Here is a 9,282-nt window from a genome sequence, read left to right on the forward strand (position 1 = left end):
CACACCCACTCATCCCCTCACACCGTGGCCTCCCTGTGGGCCACCCACTCCAAATCAGCCCCAGAACCCTGCCCACCAGTGCCCCCCCAATTTGTCCTCCTCGGGAGTCCCCTCCCGTGATCTCTACCGCGTGTCAACCGCCTGGCTGCTGCCCCCCCAGGAGCCACTGCCAAGCCGTCAGCTGCTTTCATCGCCTGCAGGCGGCCAGCGGAGCAGCAGCAGCTTCTTTGGCAAACGCCCACCTCTGATCACTCTCCAGTGGATTGTCGGGCACAGACACCTGGCCACAGGGCGGGCGCCCAGCCCCAAGCCCACAGCTAGGAAGTGACGGCAGGGTCAGCACTGGGCGAACCCTGACCTTCTAATTACACATCAGGAAACTGAGGCTGGGGGCTGCCGCCTGTGAAATCGTCTAAATTAACCAAATCAACCCATCAGGGTGACAATCAGATGTCTGTGGAAGGTAGTTTAGTTCCCTCTGCTGGATGGCTCTCCATTCAACTGCCCTCCAGCCACTCAGAGCGCAGCGAGGGTGGGCCCTTTTACAGAGAGGGGTCCTGCCTTTCACCCAGGCCAAAGGCCCCTGTCAGTGCTCATAGCACCCACTCCGGATGTCTGGCTGACAGTAGCCCAGAGGGGACCTGATGACTAAGGATGCTTAGGGGTGGCAGGGGGCCTGGTGGGGTTCCACTCGGTCCACTAAGCAGTCCTGCTTCTCTCCATGCCTGGGCACTTGCCTGGCCCTTCAGGACAGCTGTGCGTGGCTCCTAGAGGCTGGACCTCTGTCCCCATCCTGACTCTGAGCCCCCAGAGGCAGCTGAGGGCTAGGCAGGAGGACACCTGACTCCACAGGGGCCTCAGGAAACTGCCCCACACCTTTGGCAGTGAGGTGAGGATAGAAGAGCCGAGACTGGTTCTGGCATCACCTCTGTCGGCTCCCTCCTGGTTCTCGGAGCCTCTGCTTCCTCCTCTGCCAAACCGATTCTGATTCTTCCCAGTCAGGCTAGTGACAAGTGAAAGGGCGTGACAGACACTGGCCCCTTCCCTTCCCTGCCCTCCTGCTGCCCCCCTTTCAAAGTGAGAAAGCTGTGACCCTGGGGGGTGCCCTGGAGAGAAGCAAACGCAGCTGGCCCACCCTGTCTGGGGTTTCCATCTGCTACTTTGGGGCGCCATGGAGGAAGGCAGGTGGTGTCAGAACCAGCAGGCCGCAAGATACCTGCTCCAAGCAGGAGTCAACAGGGACCCACTGGCCTGGCAGTGAGGGAGAACAGCATTCTGGAACAGGAACCACGTCTGAGGAGTGTAAGGAAAAAGGCTATTCTCTGGGAGGGCAGTGAGTGGAAGGAAAAGTCGAGAAACAAGCACGTGGAAAGGAGAAACCCACGGGGCTCAAAGGACCGGGGACCTGCCGCCATTAGTACCCACCTGGCTAGCCCACTCCTGGGCTTAGGTCTCCCTGTTCTGGATTCAGACTCATAGGAGAGAATCCTATTGGGCCGCTTGGGTCAGGTGTCCAATCTGGACCAATCAGCCTTGGTGGGGACGGGGTCACATAAGACAGTGAATCTGGCCAATCCCAGAGAGGGGAGAATCAGTGGGTGTGGCAGCCACTGACAGGTGGCTTTTCATTTTGCAGGTGGGAAGTTGACAGACCCTCAGGACAAAATGTCCCTCAGTAGTGTGTGTCAGCTCCCTTGGACAAACCCACAGGCCCTGTGGTGGAAGGGCGCCAGATGTGCGGCAAGAGGAAGGAGGAGAGGTGGGTGGGCAAGGCCTAATGGACAGGAGCCTGCGTGGAGGCGGGCAGACTTCAGGGCGTGGAGCAGGACAGGCACGACGAGGTCCCTGTTTTGAGCACTGGTGCTGGTCATGGGAGGCCAGAAGGTGATCCCGGAGGAAGGAGAGAGTGGCTACAGGACAGGGATGGAGGGTTAACAGCATGACCCAAGCCACTAAGGTCAAGTGGAGGTAGAGGAAGCTGCTTGCCAGGCCTCCAGGACGCACGGTGGTGCTTTCTGGGTGAGCTGGACGATGGAGGGAGGGAAGCCAACTAGAGAGGACGAAGAGCTCAGTTTGAAACATCTTGAGCAGGAGGTCCTGTGAAGTGACTTGGGACAGAAGGTAAGAAGGTGGTGGCCAGACCCAGAGTTCAAAACACTGGTTTTGAGGATGCTCAACGATCTAGTGAGAACTTCAACAGAGAGATAGGAATCATAAAAGTGGAGACAGAAAGTACAGAAAAGAACCAGTCAGAAATGAAGAGTACAATAACTGAAATAAAGAATACATTAGAGGCAATCAACAGTAGATTGGATGAAACAGAGGATCAAATCAGCGATTTGGAAGACAAGGTAGCAGAAAACTCCCAATCAGAATAGCAAAAAGAATCCAAAAAATTGAGGAGAGTTTAAGAGACCTCTGGGACAACATCAAGAGTAACAACAGTCAAGTCATAGGGATGCCAGAAGGACAAGAAAGAAAGTAAGGGATTGAGAACCTATCCGAAGAAATAATGATGGAAAACTTCCCTAACCTGGCAAAGCAAATAGACATACAAGCCCAGGAAGCACAGAGAGTCCCAAACAAGATGAACCCAAAGAGGCCCACACCAAGGTACATCATAATTAAAATGCCAAAGGTTAAAAAGACAAAGAGAGGTTGTTAAAAGCAGCAAGAGAAAAGCAGTTAGCTACCTTTAAGGAAGCTTGCATAAGACTATATTCTGCCTATAAGAGACTCACTTCAGATCAAAAGACTCACACAGACTGAAAGTAAGGGATGGAAAAAGATATTTCATGCAAATGGAAACATCAACAACAACAAAGCTGGGGTAGCAATACTTATACCAGACAAAACAGACTTTAAAGCAAAGGCCATAACAAGAGACAAAGAAGGATCCAATTATCCCACTTCTGGGTATTTATCCAAAGATACCAAAACACGACTTCAAAAGGACATGTGTGTCTGTATGTTCATTACACCACTATTTGCAATAGCCAAGATGTGGAGGCAGCCTGGGTGTCCATCAATGGATGAATGGATCATACAAGTATGTACAATAGAACATTACTCAGCTATAAAATAGAATGAAATCTTGCCATCTGCAACAACATGGATGGACCTAGAGGGTATTGTGCTGAGTGGAGTAAGTCAGACAGAGGAAGACAAATGCCATATGATCTCACTTACATGTGGAATCTAAAGAATAAAATCGATAAGCAAACAAAACAGAAACAAACTCATAGATACAGGGAATATTTTCATGGTTGCCAGATGAGAGAGGAGTTGGGGGGACGGCTGAAAAGGGGAACAGGATTAAGAAGTACAAATTGTGTCGTGCGGGAGACCCTGCTCGCCGCGCCATCTTTCAGGCGGGGCGGCCTGCGGGGTCTCTGCTCCCGCTCCCCACACAAGAACGCAGGATATGGTGAGGCCGAAAAGGAACACCCACGGAGCCATAGGTAGGGGAGTCTTACCACTATGGTCTCACTGGAGGCTGGGCCCACTGGACGCCGACCTGCCGTCCGCTTTTCCGCCAACCGACCGACCGACGACTCTTCTCCACTCTCTCGACTCTGTTCCACTCTCTCGACTCTGTTCCTCTCTCTCGGCCCTCCTCTTCCGCTCTCTCAGCTCTCCTTTTCGGCTCTGCTCGGCTCTGCTCGGCTCCTCGGCAATCCTCGGCAATCCTCCGTAGCCGCAGCAGTTATACCAGCGGCCAATTGGCTAACCGGCCACAGCCGACGGCCATTCACCACCCGAGCCAGCACCCTTCACGTGAGGCCGAGAGCCTGTAAACTACTCTCTGGGGCTCTGTCCCCACAAATTGGTAGTTAAAAAATAGTGTTGGGATGTAAAGAACAGCATAAGGAATGTAGTCAACAATATTGTAATAACTATATATGGTGTCAGATGGGTACTAGACTTATCGGGGTGATCACGTCATAAGTTATATAAACGTCTAATCACTATGCTGTACACCTGAAACTAATATAATTTTGTATGTCAACTGTAATTGAAAAATAAAAAATCATTGAAGAAGAGGGAGGAGAAGGAAGAAGAGGAGGGAGAGGAGGAGGAGGAGGAGGAGGAGGAGGAGGAGGAGGAGGAGGAGGAGGAAGGTGGTGACCACAGAGAAAAGGGCCTGAGCTGCCACTGGGCACTTGGGCGTGACTGCCAAGCACAGATGTGGCTGTGAGGTCAGGAGAGTGGTCAAGATCACCTGAGATGCCTAGAAAGAAAAGAGGCCAGGAATGCGTCCTAACGAACCAGCATTCAGGAAAGGAGTGCAGGAAGAGGCGCTCGCAGAGAAAATGGGGGCGCTGGGAAAGTAGGAGGAGACAAGGAAAGATAAGACCCTTTCCAGAGGGGCGATCGGGAGTGCCCACCAAGAGAACTTGGGCTTAACAACCAGCAGGTCAAAGGAGACCCTAAGGAGAGGTTCCCAAGGGGGCTGGGGTGATGGAAATGAGAGGGGGAGACACCCCTCCTAATGAGGCATCTCTTTGTACCCCTGATTCGCCATACTTGGGAGCAATTATGTCGAGAACAATGACGCCAGTGTCCATCGGGGCAGAGATTTCTTTGGCTAGAGCCACTATCTGAAACAGGAAAGAGCTGCATTGTGTTCCCAGGGCCCCCTAGCAAAGCTGAGGTTATTCCCATTTTACAGATGGGAAAACAAGTGGGAGCAGAGACACACAGCACATCAGAGGCAGAGCTGGGACCAGGACCAGGGACCCTGGTTTCCAGCCCAGTATTCTCTCCTCTTGACCCTGTCCATGCTCCAAGAGATGCTATGACTGAAGGTCATGGCCATGGGTAGGGGTTGGGGCAGGGGGGGAGGAAATGCAGCTCTGGTTAGACGTCCTCTCCCCACGCCTCAGCTCCTCCATCCAGGAGCCTGAGCTCAGCCTCTGCTTGATCACGATACCCTCTCTATGCTCACCTGGTGAGGCCAGGAAGAACCCCACTTTGCAGGTAGGTACCCCAGCTCTCATGGACAGGTCTCAGTTGAGAGCCAGCCCCTGTGAGTCCTAGGGTGCCCACTCCAGTCTGTCACCAGCATCTGGACTCCAGGGCACAGCTGCCACACACACAAGCAACTTCAGAAAGGAGGTGTGAGGGCAGATGGGCTCTCAGACAGGGGACAATTCCAGGGACACCGTGGCTTCCTGGAGCCAGCACAGGCTTTGGAGCTTGATGGGGCCAGGTTCAAATCCAGGCACTGTCACTTGCTGCCTGAATGACCTTGGGCAAGTCTGGAGCCCATGTCAGAGCCTTAGTTTCCTCATCTGTAAAATGGGGTTTATATATCTACCTCCCTGGACTACTGTAACTATTAAGTGGGTTGCCCTTCGAACAGTTGCCTGGCACAAGAGGGAGTAGCCCTGTTTATGTTGGGGATTAACTTTAGAACCAGTGAAAGAGATCAAGATGGATCCAGAGCAGGATCTTCTCTCACACAGTTGGCGGGAAAGAGCAGGCGGGCGCTCCCACACTCGGATGCCACAGTAAGCCCGGCAGTGCCGTGGGACCTCCAGGCTCCCAGATTTCCTATAAATACGACCCAGTATTTCCCACCTCCTTGCTGTGCCGTCGCTTGGTGTGCCTGCTTCGTACCCATCCATCTGCACCCTCTGGGCTGACATGTCTTAACATGGAGCTGGTCATGTTGTCCCAGCTGAGCTCTCTCTGACAGTGGTCATTGGTACCACACAGACGGCCCCTTTGAAGCTTGTGTTCAAAACAACCAGCCATCCACAGGCCCGGCAGGCCTGAGGAAGCCCAGTGGACCCCCCACCACTCTCACCTGGCACCGGTGGCGGGCGGACAGGACTGGGCAACCACGTGCAGGAAGCCAGGTGTTTACATCACAAACAGAAGCTGAGGGGAGATTGTGCCTGGGATTCAGTGTCAGGGAGGTGCAGACGCCCAGGTGCCAGGCAGCGTGTTTGCCCGGGTCCCCAGGGATTCTCACTGTCTCCTGCGGCCCAGAGCCTGATTAGCTCCATTGATCGTCCCAGATGAGCACGTGCTGCCTGTGGGTGGCGGGATGCTCTTTATTTCCCCATCATCGGGGGACCAGCCTGTGCGTGCTGTCCCTCAATGAGCTGGCGTCCTCCCAGCTGAGGGCCTGGCCCTGGTGAGCAGGTAAGCAGAGAGGCCGGCTCCCTGCTCCCAGCCCCAGCCCAGCCTCATCAGCCCCCCTCCTGCCTGCAGCTTCACTCCTCTAATCCACTGTCCACGTTCTGCCCCAGAAAACTACATGCCATCCCGTTAACAAGCTGCCCTGTGCTCAAGCTGGTGGGTAGAGGAGCTGGGTTCCTGCCCAGGGACAGAAAACAGAGGCTGTGAGAAGAAGATGCCAGGAGCCTGTCAGCCCAGGCGCCAGACTCCCAGCCCCACCTCTCACCAGCCGGGTGACCTTGGGCAAGTCACTACACTGCTCTGAGCCTGTTGCTTCATCTGTAAAATGGGATGATGCTAATCGTAGCCTCCACCGCGTAGGCCAGCATAAGGACGAAGTAAATCAGGGCAGGTGAAATGTTTAGAAATCACCTGGCGCAACGTGCGAGTTCAGTGATGTCACTGTTGGTGCCACCACTGTCATCATCGGTGCTAGGTACTGCGGATCCAGAGGAGAGGGCAATGGTGCTTTATACCCATTGCCTCCCTCCTCACAGAAGCCCTGCTAGGTGACCATTGTCAGAGCCGTAGAATAGAAAACACCAAAGCCCCCAGGCCAGCCACGCGTGTGGAACCTGCATTTGACCCACCTGGCCTGGTGAAACACCCGGGCAGGAGGCAGAGAGACATGCAGAGCGCTTTGCCAGAGAGGTGGCTCCCCGGGGACTCCGCAGGAGCCAATCCCTGAGTCCATGTGCCTTAGGAGGCCCGCGGCCCTGTGGCCACATCTCAGGAGAGGCCAGGGCAGCCATCCCTCCCACGGGCCCACGTGGACTGGCCCAACTGGCCCCACCCCCTTGGAGAAGCCACTGGGCTTCCCAAGGCTCCAGCCCCAGTGGACCCATGCCTTCCAGCACCTTCCTTCCAGGCTGGTGAAGTGCAGTCTGCACCCAGCTCACTTCTGTCATTCACACACAGCAGGTGAGTGGAAAGCGGCCATGAGGAATTCCTGTCCTCTCTGAGAGCCCCCTCCCAGGGGTCTCCTGCCCAGAATTCCCTTTAGGCCCAGCTTGTGTCCCGTCGAATATCTTGAGCCCCGGGACCTGGCAAGATGATGTATCTTTGAACAATCAGAAAGGAGGAGGAGACGCTGGGAGAAGAAACGCAGGCACCTGCAGCCCAGCCGCCGGGACCCAGCCTCGTTTCTGGTCTGGGCAGTGAGAGCCACAGCACCTGCGGGAGGCCCAGGGTCCTGACGGAGCCTCCCTGAGCCCAGGTGGCCTCATTTGTAAAACGAGGCCCCCGTTACAGGACTGTGGGCCCAAGATTGGGACTGTGAGGCGGCAGGTACGCGGTAGGTGCTCAGCAGAAATGAGCTGGGCTGGTTGTCATCACTCCCCTGAGCCCTCCTGTGAAAAACGCTTTGTGGGCGCTCTAGTCGTGCGGCAGTGAACATAAAGCTGCAAAGAAGGGCGGGCATGGGGGGACAGAGGCCTGGCAAAGAGGGAAGAGCCCAGGGGAGGGGTCAGACAGACAGGTTCAAGTGCTGACTCCAGCCTGTAAGAGCTGGGTGACCTTGATCAGGTCATTTAACCTTTCTGAGCCTCTTTGCAAGAATAAAATGGGAAAAGGTGCATGAAGAGGTCTAAGAGGTGCCTGCACACAGTAGGAACTTAAATGTCAGTCTCAGTAACACTTCACTCCTTGAGCCTGCGAACAGTTAGTCGAAGATGCTCGTTCAGCTGCTTATGCATCCTCGTTTGTCCTGTGTATCGATCTGTTTGTCGTCTGTCTCACCTACAGCCTCTCACCCAGCAGTGTTTGCTCCATCAGAGCCAGGCCTCCTCTGCTCAGTCACTGCTGTGTCCCTGGTGTTATGAACCCAGCACACAGTTGGCGCACAGACAATATTAACAGCGTGAATGAACGAAAGAAGGGACGAAAGAACGGACAATGCATGTCAGAACCCACCTGGCCTGACCCTCCCAGGCCCGGCCTGGCCCACTGCCCCTCCCCCGCCCCGGCTCCCTCCGGCAGCTCTAATTGGCAGAGACCCCCTTGAGGGCGCCCCATTGTGGAACCTGTAATTGTGGTCTCCTGCCTCTTTCCCCCACCCCAGTCTCCCTCTTCAGCAGAAAGACAGCCCCGGCCCTATTGTGCAGCTCCTGTGAACACAGGGATGACCTCACCGGGGCCTCCTAAGATGGGGCCCAGGAAGGGAGAGGGGGTGGGAACAGGGGTGGGGGTGGCCAGGCACAGGTTGGGAAAAGCCTGGAGGCTGTGGCCCGGGACAAAGGGCCAAAGGGGAGTGAAGCCCTGGGAGAAGGAGAGGGAAAGAGAGGGAGAGAGAGAGAGAGAGTTTCCAGGAGAAAGACAAGGGCTCTTTTCATAAAGGGAATAATTGGGGGGTTGGGTGGATTAATCCATAAGAAAGGGTCCCTGGGGAAGAGTGGGATAGAGGCCCTGTGCCGAGGGGGACTTTGTGGACACAGACAGACGGACGAACGGACCTGGGCCTGGGAGCTACCCATTGTGTGGCCTGGGACCAGTGACTTCCTCGAATGTAAAATGGACAGACAATTACAGGGCCTTCCACATGGGATTATGTGTCTATATTAGATAGCGGATGTCAGGTGCCACGCACACAGTAAGTGCTCAATAAATAATCATTTCTCCGCCCCCTCTTCCCCAGACTGTCCTCGTCCCTCACCCTGCCATCTCCCAGACTCAGCTGCCCACCCCAGTGCTGACCCCCGGAGCCCAGAGCTTGACAGGGCCCCCTCCCCCAGCGTCCCCTGAGCTCAGGACCAGGTAGGCCTAGGAGGACCTATGTCCTCATGGGTGAGCCCAGGACAGGTCTGCCTTGGGCCTCTGGTCATTGCCCCAACCCTGAGCACCCACACCCACACCCCAGAACCCTGCCTGAGGGTCTCCGAGGAGGGGAGCACCTCTCTTTGCCATCAGGTCCCCCTCTCTAGGAAGGGGGACAGTGCCTGGGTCAGCACGCTGTGGGAGAGCGGGGACAGCTTATGCAGCTCCAAGCGCCACGTGCTGGGGCGGCAGAGGGTGGGGTGTGAGGGCAACAAGGTCCCTGGCCAGCCTTCCCACCCCTTGGTTATGAATAACAAACATTCTCATCAGAGTTTATCAGCA

The sequence above is a fragment of the Rhinolophus sinicus genome, chromosome 1 (assembly GCF_057876585.1).
Source record: "Rhinolophus sinicus isolate RSI-liver-muscle chromosome 1, RSI-T2T, whole genome shotgun sequence".
Classification (NCBI taxonomy): Eukaryota; Metazoa; Chordata; class Mammalia; order Chiroptera; family Rhinolophidae; genus Rhinolophus; species Rhinolophus sinicus.